Source organism: Bidens hawaiensis, unplaced genomic scaffold (assembly GCF_021521415.1).
Source record: "Bidens hawaiensis isolate Kalapana, Puna unplaced genomic scaffold, B.hawaiensis_p1.1 tig00056846_1, whole genome shotgun sequence".
Classification (NCBI taxonomy): Eukaryota; Viridiplantae; Streptophyta; class Magnoliopsida; order Asterales; family Asteraceae; genus Bidens; species Bidens hawaiensis.
In genome coordinates, this window is record NW_027500240.1 from 2,057 (window position 1) to 12,735 (window position 10,679).

The window sequence follows — 10,679 nt, forward strand, 5'->3', positions numbered from 1 at the left end:
TTTTCAAACTAATTTTCGACTGGTGAATTAACTCAATTAAGCACAACTTAACTCAATTTGTAAATATGTTTTTATGTATTTGTTTTTTATTATTTGCACACAGTTTGACCCACACTAGGATTAAACTAATAATTAGTTGTTGAGAAACTAAAATTAGTTGTTCACTTTAGTATAGATACACTAATATATAATGAAATTTTTAGCACAAATTGAAATAGCATGTGATAAACCTTTTTCCGACCTGAAATTTTTTATATTTGACTATATAAAATTAGAGCATTTTAAAAACAGTGCAACCCGTGAAAACAATTCATGGATCCGCCACTGGTGGCAGGGGTTCAATGGTGGGCAGCATCTGTAGCTCCCGCTACTATTGACGGGTTACATTTCGTAATCCTAGGTGGCGGTGTTCCGGTGGGGAATGTGGTGGCTGTTAAGGCCTCGACTCATGAGGTCGAAGAACCAAAATCGATCCGGCCACAACGACGACAGCCGTGGGTAACAATGGACGGTCAACCCGATTTGGTAAATTAATCTTTCCTTTTTTGTTAAATTATTGATTTGTATTTGAATATTTCATTGTATCTATGAACGATCGCATAATTTAGGGTTGAAATTAAGTAAAATTAGGCAGGAGTATACATGTGCAGGCATCAATTTTGAGTAATTCATAATATTTATGTATGCAGGTTTGCCTCATCCTTTTGAAATTTTCAAATTCAATGGCTCATTATTGTGGACGTTTAATACTATCTAGGTACGTTATTGTTTATGACTAGATTTTTATGTTATTGCTATGTAATTTGGTTTTTGTTTTTGGTGTTGCCTTCATATTTTCATCAATTTGTTCATTCATAATTCTCATGCAGATGAACACAATGATGGTCAAGGTGAAAACATGGTAGGCGCAAAAGGGAAATGAGACTCATCAAAAGCCACATGCCTTGACATGATAAGTTTTCCTATTTCAAGTTCATCACAATGATATCCCCAAAAATGGGCCAATTACACGAGAAATAAATATGAAGAAGAGTTTTGTTTATTACAAACTTGGTAACTTATGCTCCAGGATTGGGTTCGTTTGGTCATTGAATATCTTGATGGAAGTGAAAGTTTATTAATTATTCATTGATAATTTCTTAATAATATTGTGCAGGCTGATGGTCTCGATGTGTTTGCTATCAAACGAGCCTGCAAATTTGCCAAGGAACATATTTGGCCATTTAGATTTCTGTAAAGCTGGTAAGAAATTTATTTTATATTGTACTATATGTAATTCTGGGTGTGCATGATTCAGTTCGGTTCGACCATTAGCCCTCAACTGAATTAACCAATAAGTTTTCGGTTAATCGGTTCGCTTAATTTGGTTAATTTTGTCGATATTTGGTTTGGTTTGGTTTGATTTGGTTCAGTTAGTTACGAAAATCAAACTTGGGCTACAATTTCTATAAAGTTGTATGCACTCCATAGGTTATAAATTGATTACACACGTAATGAACTTGATATGGGGAGCTACAAGCTATGGATTCAATTTATCCATAAGATCATTATTATCTACTGATGTTGAATTACATTTTAGCCCTTAGCTCTACAAAGTTTAAATTACTAATGAAAAAAAACCCTTATTAAAGGCTGGAGTTGTAGCAGAAAAACCTAGCATACTAATAAACTTAGTGTCACTAGCCCAGATTAAACGCACAATATATATACGCTATATATCAGTTTATAAATATAAAATATATTGAAAAATCTTACGGTTAGGCTCGGTTTTATACGGTCGGTTTTCGATATTAACCGTTAACCCAAACCGTTCACTACGGTTTTTGAATTTTTGAAACCCGACTGACCTAGAGTTGGAAAAGTCAACCGTTGAAACCACGGCCACAAACTGGACCTTTACCATCCCTAATTAAAACTATAAATATATAAAAATATGAATGCTTCAGTTTGGTTGGGCTAACTTCAGATAACTGAGGGTACAAAGAAAACGATAACTGACTTTTAGTTAATTGTGGTTCAGTTTTGTTAGTTTTTAGTTCGGTTTCGGTTAACGTTTGGTTATTGCTAACCTATATATGTAATAAGAATATCATGGCTAGACCAAACCGGAAACGGTATGGTGTAGTCGAGAATAAGACCTTCAACAACCCTTGAAGTATTCATAGAAATCAAAATTTTACTTTATTTTTACAAATGAAGATTAGGTGCCATTAGCATTACAGTTTGGTGATGTTAAACGACATAGGTATGAATTATTTACAGGAAAAGGAGATCTGAAGGTATATGACGTAACGGTTGAAGTCTTACATACACTGATATGATATGAACACAGTATATCTTACAAAAAAAGATTGAAGGCTTTATAATTTATTATGGAGGTGAGGCTATGGCACGAAGATTACTGCACTAATTGTTTCACCTCCATGTGTGTTTTTGACGTGTATTAAACTTCATGCTTATCCACGATCAAAGAAGCAGAGGGCGCAATGGTTTTTGGCAACACCATAACAGGTTCAGCATGTTGTGACAGGAGATAACAAACTTCTCCTTTTGGTGGTATCAAAGACTCTTAAATATCAAACTTAACAATCTTTTGTAATTTATAATTGTCCCTTTTGTAGTTAGTTAAGAGGCCCTCAAGTATGATGTTAGGAAGGGCTATAAGGTCGCTACATAATTATTTTAATTATGCAAGCCATTGACGTGTAAACTACATTCGTTAATAGTCACCGATACCGCGCCGCATCGCGGTGGGTCGTCCCACTAGTTTCTTCCTGTTTTTTACTCGAAAAACCTATATCTTTTAAAAAAATTCTTCATCATATTAATTGAAACTCTTTTGTTGTTAATAGAACCTTGTTTCCTGTCTTCCATATATATATATACCGACATGCCATAAGTATCACCAAACTGATTGCTCTATTTTTTGTATTTTGATTTCCAATAGTAAGATGGATTTTGAAGAGATCAAGAACCTAAAAAGAATACACATGGGGTGAGACCCATGACCTGCGAAAATTGTTTTTGATTATGAAAACCTTTCACAAATAAATAAGTTGTTATAACCCATTTAAGGATTAGCCGGATTTGGTTATACCCATACCCGTGAATTCGGGTCAAACGCATGAGAAGCCCCGAATCATAAATTAAGCAATCTAGTGGCTTGAGAGGGAGTGTGAAGCGACCAAAGAGTGAAACGTAGGATATATATATATATATATATATATATATATATATATATATATATATATATAGGGGTGGGATCTAGAGAGAACTCCTCTTAAAAAGAGAACTAAAGAACTAGTAAAAAATTTATTTTTAACTATTTAAAAAAATTATGATTTTTTTTTCTTTCCTCCTAATAAGATGATATTGTTCCTAAAAAAATCGTCGATGTAATGCGTATATACATTAATGTGTATTGTATATATAAAATAGTGTTTTATTGCATATAATACAACTCAAAATACATTATCTAATACACACTATTGAATATATGCAAATACGACACTAATAATTGTATGCAAACACATTATTGCATATATGTAATACAACACTAATGCACATATGCACTATATCGATTTTTTTAATTTTTTAATATAACATAACACTATTGCAAATATACAATACAAACAACTATATATATGCTATTCAACACTATTTCAAATATCAAAATGCACACTATTGCACATATTCATTATAAAAAAAGTCGATGTATTGCATATATGCATTACAACGGTTTTTTTTATTTTTTTTATTTTTATATTTTTTTGTGGTGAAGAATAACAACATATAACAAGGATGAAAGAAAAAAATTTAAAAAATATTTTTTTAAATAAATTAAAAATACTTCATTATTAGTTCTCTAGTTCTCTCCATAAAATGGAGTTCTCTCATGATCCTCTCCATATATATATATATACATATATATATATGGGGGGTTTGGATCAAATACAAATAAAATTAACGTGCTAAACAAGAGAATCAAGTAGAGTAATTATATATACAAGTAGAGTAATTATCATAGAGTAATTATATAATTACTCTATGATAATTACTCTACTTGTATATATAATTACTCTACTTGATTCTCACGTTTAGCACGTTAATTTCATTTGTACGTTAACCTTCCCCTATATATGGGAGGGATATTTTAAGAACCTTGATGAGTTGTAAGAACTTTAAGAAGTCAATATGGACCACACATTTAATTAAATAAGTATGGAATATGTGGCTGAGAATTAATCTGATTAAAAATGAATCAGGAGAGAGAATAAAGATTTTGATGATTACACAAGTTTAAATATTAGTTACACACGTGTAATAAGTCGAATCGGTATGTAAAAAAATACTGTAATTTTTTTTACGTTACTTACACTTACGTATTACATATGTCACACCCCGAAAACCTTAACACAGCGGAAGTCTTAACTTTAATTCGTTCGGGTTATGACAGATGCCGATAGTCAACAATAATAGACAAATAACAAAAGCATCATCTTTTATTATAAGGAAATATTTTACAAAATCAGAGTTTATTACACGTGCTAATGCACGGTTTACAACACTTCACTTTTGTTCAAACACCTCACGCTCTCATTTCCATGCCACCTCGAAACCTTCACTTTCCTGCAAAGCATATTTAAATAATATTTGGGTCAACACGAATGTTGGTGAGTTATTCCAGAGAAGAAAAACTTATTATATAAATATAAACAATTTATATATAAAATAAAACATGAATATAATAGTGTACGGCTATTATACTCCCAACAATACCGATCTATACACGGTACAACACAATAACGAAACCCGCATTTTACCTTTATGCACAAAAAGCGTTAGTTGTAAACTAGCTAAGAATACAACGCGTGTATGACTACCAATTTGATAACTCGAAACGTACCATACTCGAAATATTCCCACTTTTAACCCAACGCGAATGGAAGTGGGGGGCGTCACCCCGATAGATCTACCAACATTTTTGTGCCCTCAATTCGGTTAACAGTTATTTAACCAAATTGATTCATCCCACAATAACGACAATTTGTAGTATAATGCGCTTTCAAAACATATATATATATAAATACGAATATAAATATACAATATGCTTTTCGGAGGAAGAACTCACCTTTGATTTCGGTGTTCGAATAAACGCTCGTACCTATATTGGTACATGTTCGTTAATTTTAGGTTTGACTAAAATATATATATTCTTATTCTAAAAATCCACACAAGCATATAACACATAAAGTTTACTACTTATAATCTTATAATTCTATACTTAAAAATATAAACAAGTAATAATCAACTAATAATAATTTAATTTAATTATTAAAATTTTTAAAAATTATTACCTATAGTTGCTGGAGTGTTTTGGAAAAATTCAAGTTATTATTTTATTTAAAATTTTGACTCTATTATAATCGGTTTTGTCGGTTATGCCGGATTCGTTGGTTTTGAGCTTAAAAACGAACCGGTTGTTATTTTTATGAAACTTTTAGTTTTAAATTATCTAAAACACTTTTTATATAGTTTTTAGTCAAGTTTTATTGGTTTTTCAATAAAAATGTTTTGGTTTTTATTTTGTTGCCAATTTCTTAAAAATGCCAATTTTTAACGTTTTCGTGTCGGTTTTCGCGACACGAACCGTGTTGGTGTAAGTTTTGCTATTCTTGACTTTTCTTATACTTTAACTTATGTTAAATATAAGAATATTATGACTTTAGAAGCTGTTTTAATTCAGTTCCAAAAACTCATGTCGGTTCACCTTAAAAGTCGAACTTTCCGACCGTTAAAGTCACCGACAAGCTATTTAAGTCACAATGTCAAAACCAAACCATTTGGTACAGCAAATATACATATAATAACAAATAATATATCATCATATACATGTTTGATCATCTAGCACCAAGTATGCACACAAAACAAATTTTTAGCTACACATGCTCAAGCGTTAACTTAAGTTTTCAACTATACAATATACATGTTATTTCTACAATATCTACAAGGTGTTTACGTACCAAAATTTCCAGATCTTAATAACCCATATTAACCTCTTATTTCATCCCATTATCATCTTTAAAACAAACACATTCTTGATTCTTTAACAAAGTTTCTATTACTAGTAAGTAGCAATTTTTAATAACCTTATTATCATACCAACAATCTTTACAATAGAGTTCACTAAAGTAATCCTAACCACAAGTCTTTAATCATCCACACAAGATTATGTTCACTTATCAAATCATTTTGCAAAACATCTTGTACAATTTACAAAGTTTCCTTTATTAGTAAGTTTAACACAAACTCTTGTTTATCTAAGTTATCATGTTTCATGCATCCTAGTACTTCTAGTAGATTTTATTCCTTTCCATATGTCCCATTCAATCACTTAGTTTGTCATTTTCAATCCATATAAGACAAGTATGAGCTTTATGATCAAAAATCAAATTTTTGTATTACTTGCATGTGTAAGTAACTTTCCAACAAGATCAAATCTCTACACTTTTGTCAACCCTTTTCCAAGATCCTTTTTATCTTTTCAAAACCATTATTATTATTACTTACAACTTTTTTTTTTCAAGAAATCAAGTATGTGGGTTTTCAAAATTATCATTCTTTCTTTAACCATTTTACCATTTAACAAGCTTACAACTTCAATCTAATACCAACATCAAAACCCATGGTTCTAATGGGTGTTTTTACCCATAATCCATTTCCAATCTTTTGACCATTTACACATTTACTTCCATTATTAAAACAATACTTAAACTCATTTGTTAAACAAACTTAAGTAACATCAATATGGACAATCTATACAAGCTAAAATGCAACCATAACAAGTCCTATAATCAACAAAACCCATCTTATACATTCATATGTAAACTCACGGTTCACACATATGCATGCATATATCCATATTATACTTGCATGTACACTACCTAACATACTAAAATCAAGCTTTAAACATCAACTAGCAACTAATATACACAAATATTGAAGTGGGTTACCTTGGATTTCGGATTTGGTGCCTATGGAGGTGATAATGTGACCTTGTGTTGGCTATAATCCTTCATTTGGCTTCCTACTTCTTGTAATTTGCTTAAACTTCCACCAAAGACCTCCTAATCAAGGGTTGTGTGTATAAAAATTTGAAAGGATGAGATTGTAAGGTGGTGGTGGGGTGGCCGGTTATAAGAAGAGAGAAAGAGAGGTATAGGGTGATGTGTTGTATGGTGTAGAGTGTGTAGGTGGATAAATGGGAAGCTTCCAAGTATTCTTCAATCATTGCATACCTACATGTAAGCTTATCATTGGTGGGTTTGGGAGGTGGGTTGGGTTGTGTGTAAGTGGCGGCCGAGAGAGATAGGTGAGGGAGAGGGAGAGTTGGTTTTAAATAATGACATGTGATAATATCTAGGTGTTAAAGTTTAACGTATCTCGTAATTTATCTAGCCAAACGACTTCCGTTTCTAATAATTTTTATCAGACTTTGAGCGAAATTAGATTACAGTCAATGTCTGCCTAAAAACATAATTTTCTGATAAACTTAATGTCGGGCTCTTACGGTGTCCTCTACTGGCTTTCGGTTACTTATTTTCTAATTTTTGCGATTCGAACCTTCTAAAATTAAGTTTATACACTATCTCTAATATCCTAACATAAAATTTTATTTTTCGAGGTCATCTTGACACGTTTATGAATTTATCCGTTTTGAGATATTACCCGGTGTCAATCTGCACAGTGTCAGCTACACGACAAAATTGAACTTTTTCGGGTTCCATATTTTAAAATTCAACTAAAATCAAAAACTTTGACTAAAAATATTATTCCTATGTATTTATTTTACTAATTAATACACGATTACGGTTAAGATAATTACCAGATTAGTCTAATTTTTGGCGGTTGTCACATTCACCCATCCTTTTAGAAATTTCGTCCCGAAATTTAGGATGTAGCACTGGTTTCGGTTTCTTCTGGGAAGAGGTGAGGGTATTTCGCCTTCATTTGATCCTGACGTTCCCACGTGAACTCGGGACCAAGTCTTGAATTCCAGCGAACCTTGACAAGCTTAATCCTGTTACGCCTTAGCTTCTGGATTTTCCAGTCCATGACTTCAACAGGTTCTTCTACAAATCGAAGCTTATCATCAACCCTTATGTCTTCAATAGGAACAATCAGCGATTCGTCAGATAGACATTTCTTCAGATTGGATATGTGAAACACGTCGTGTATTCCACTGAGTTCTGAAGGTAGGTCGAGTCGATAGGCTACCGACCCTACTCGTTCGGTGATTTTGAACGGTCCAACGTATCGTGGGCTAGGTTTTCCTCTTTTACCGAATCTGACTATGCCTTTCCAAGGTGATACCTTTAGTAACACTTGGTCTCCTACCTGGAATTCCAACGGTCTCCTGCGATTATCCGCATAACTTTTCTGTCTGTCGGCTGCAGCTTTTAACCTATCCTTGATTTGAAAGACTCTGTCGGTGGTCTCTTGGACAATTTCAGGACCTGTAAGTTGCTTTTCTCCGACTTCTGCCCAACAAAAAGGAGATCGAAATTTTCTTCCGTACAAGGCTTCAAATGGTGCAGCCTTAATACTGGAGTGATAGCTGTTATTATAGGATAATTCAGCTAAATGCAGATAAGTATCCCAACTACTTCCGAAATCAATGATACAGGCTCGCAGCATGTCTTCCAATGTTTGGATAGTTCTCTCGCTTTGATCGTCTGTCTGGGGGTGATAGGCGGTGCTCATATCTAAGCGAGTTCCTAGGGATTCATGAAGAGATTGCCAAAAACGAGAAACAAATCGACCATCTCTGTCAGAAATGATTGAGACCGGTATTCCATGTTTGGCTACGATCTCTTTCAGATACAGCTGAGTTAACTTCTCTATTCTGTCTTTTTCTCTAATGGGTATAAAATGAGCGGATTTAGTTAATCTATCCACAATTACCCAAATCGCATTATAACTTCGCGGAGTAACTGGCAGTTTGGTTATGAAGTCCATGGTAATATTATCCCATTTCCACTGAGGGATCTCTGGTTGTTGCAGTAGTCCAGGCGGTCTTCTATGTTCAGCTTTCACTTTGGAACATGTCAGGCACTTGCTGACATACACAGCTATGTCTCTTTTCAAGTTAGGCCACCAATAATGTTCTTGAAGATCTTTATACATCTTGGTTGATCATGGGTGGATCGAATATCCAGACTTATGCGCTTCGTCTAGAACAAGATTACGCAGATTTCCATAGAGTGGTACCCAAACTCGATCAAGTAGGTATAATGTCCCATCAGACTTTGAGACAAATTCATTTTCAAGTCCTCGCAATTTCTCAAACCTTACATTTTGCGGTTTCAAGGCTTCACGCTGTGCATCACGAATTCGAGTAGTAAGACTCGTTTGAATCGTCAACCCTAATGCACGAACACGCAGAGGCTTTTCTCTTTCCTTTCGACTCAACGCATCAGCCACAACATTCGCTTTACCTTTGTGGTAACGAATCTCACAGTCGTAATCATTGAGTAATTCTACCCATCGACGTTGCCTCATATTTAGCTCTTTCTGATCAAAGATATGCTGAAGACTCTTGTGATCAGTAAATATTGTACATTTGGTTCCATACAGATAATGCCTCCAAATCTTAAGAGCAAACACAACAGCTCCCAATTCCAAATCATGCGTCGCGTAGTTCTTTTCATGCACCTTGAGTTGTCTGGACGCGTATGCTATCACCTTGTCTTGCTGCATAAGCACACAGCCAAGACCTAAGCGAGACGCATCACAATATACTACAAATCCATTGGTACCTTCTGGTAAGGACAATATTGGTGCACTACACAACTTTTGTTTAAGCAATTGGAAGGCTACTTCTTGTTTTTATGTCCACTCATATTTCTTGTCTTTTTGGGTTAATTGGGTTAAGGGTTGAGCTATAGAAGAAAATTTTCAATGAATCTACGATAGTAGCCAGCTAATCCTAAAAATTGTCGCACTCCAGTGGGTGATCTTGGTGTCTCCCAATTCTTAATTGCTTCAATTTTTGTTGGATCAACTAGGATACCATTCTCATTGATTACATGCCCTAAAAAGTGGACTTCTCGAAGCCAGAAATCACACTTGGAAAATTTGGCATATAACTTCTCTTCTTTTAGCAATTCTAGAATCAGTTTTAAGTGTTGTTCATGTTCTTTCTTGGTTCATGAGTAGATAAGTATGTCATCGATGAATACTATCACGGATTTGTCCAAGTATGGCTTACAAACTCTGTTCATAAGATCCATGAACACAGCCGGTGTATTCGTTAGGCCAAAAGGCATGACCAGGAATTCATAATGGCCATAACGAGTTCTGAAAGCGGTTTTAGGAACATCCTCTTCTGCAACACGTAACTGATGATACCCGGACCGCAAGTCGATTTTTGAGTAATAGCTTGATCCTTGCAACTGATCAAACAAATCATCAATTCTCGGTAGTGGGTATCGATTCTTAATAGTAAGTTTGTTCAGTTCTCTGTAATCGATACACATTCGAAAAGAACCGTTCTTCTTTTTCACAAATAAGACTGGAGCTCCCCAAGGTGAGAAACTTGGTCTTATGAATCCTTTGTCTAGTAATTCCTGGAGCTGATTAGATAACTCCTGCATTTCCGATGGTGCTAATCTGTACGG

General features: G+C 34.0%; 1 long non-coding RNA gene across 1 annotated transcript; it reads left to right on the top strand.

The window, feature by feature from the left end:
• Positions 1-365: 365 nt before the first annotated feature.
• On the top strand, positions 366-1,150 carry LOC143601613 (uncharacterized). The gene is made up of 3 exons (XR_013147687.1): positions 366-525; positions 690-757; positions 870-1,150. It is a non-coding gene; the product is annotated as an uncharacterized LOC143601613 (long non-coding RNA).
• The last annotated feature ends 9,529 nt before the right edge of the window (positions 1,151-10,679 follow it).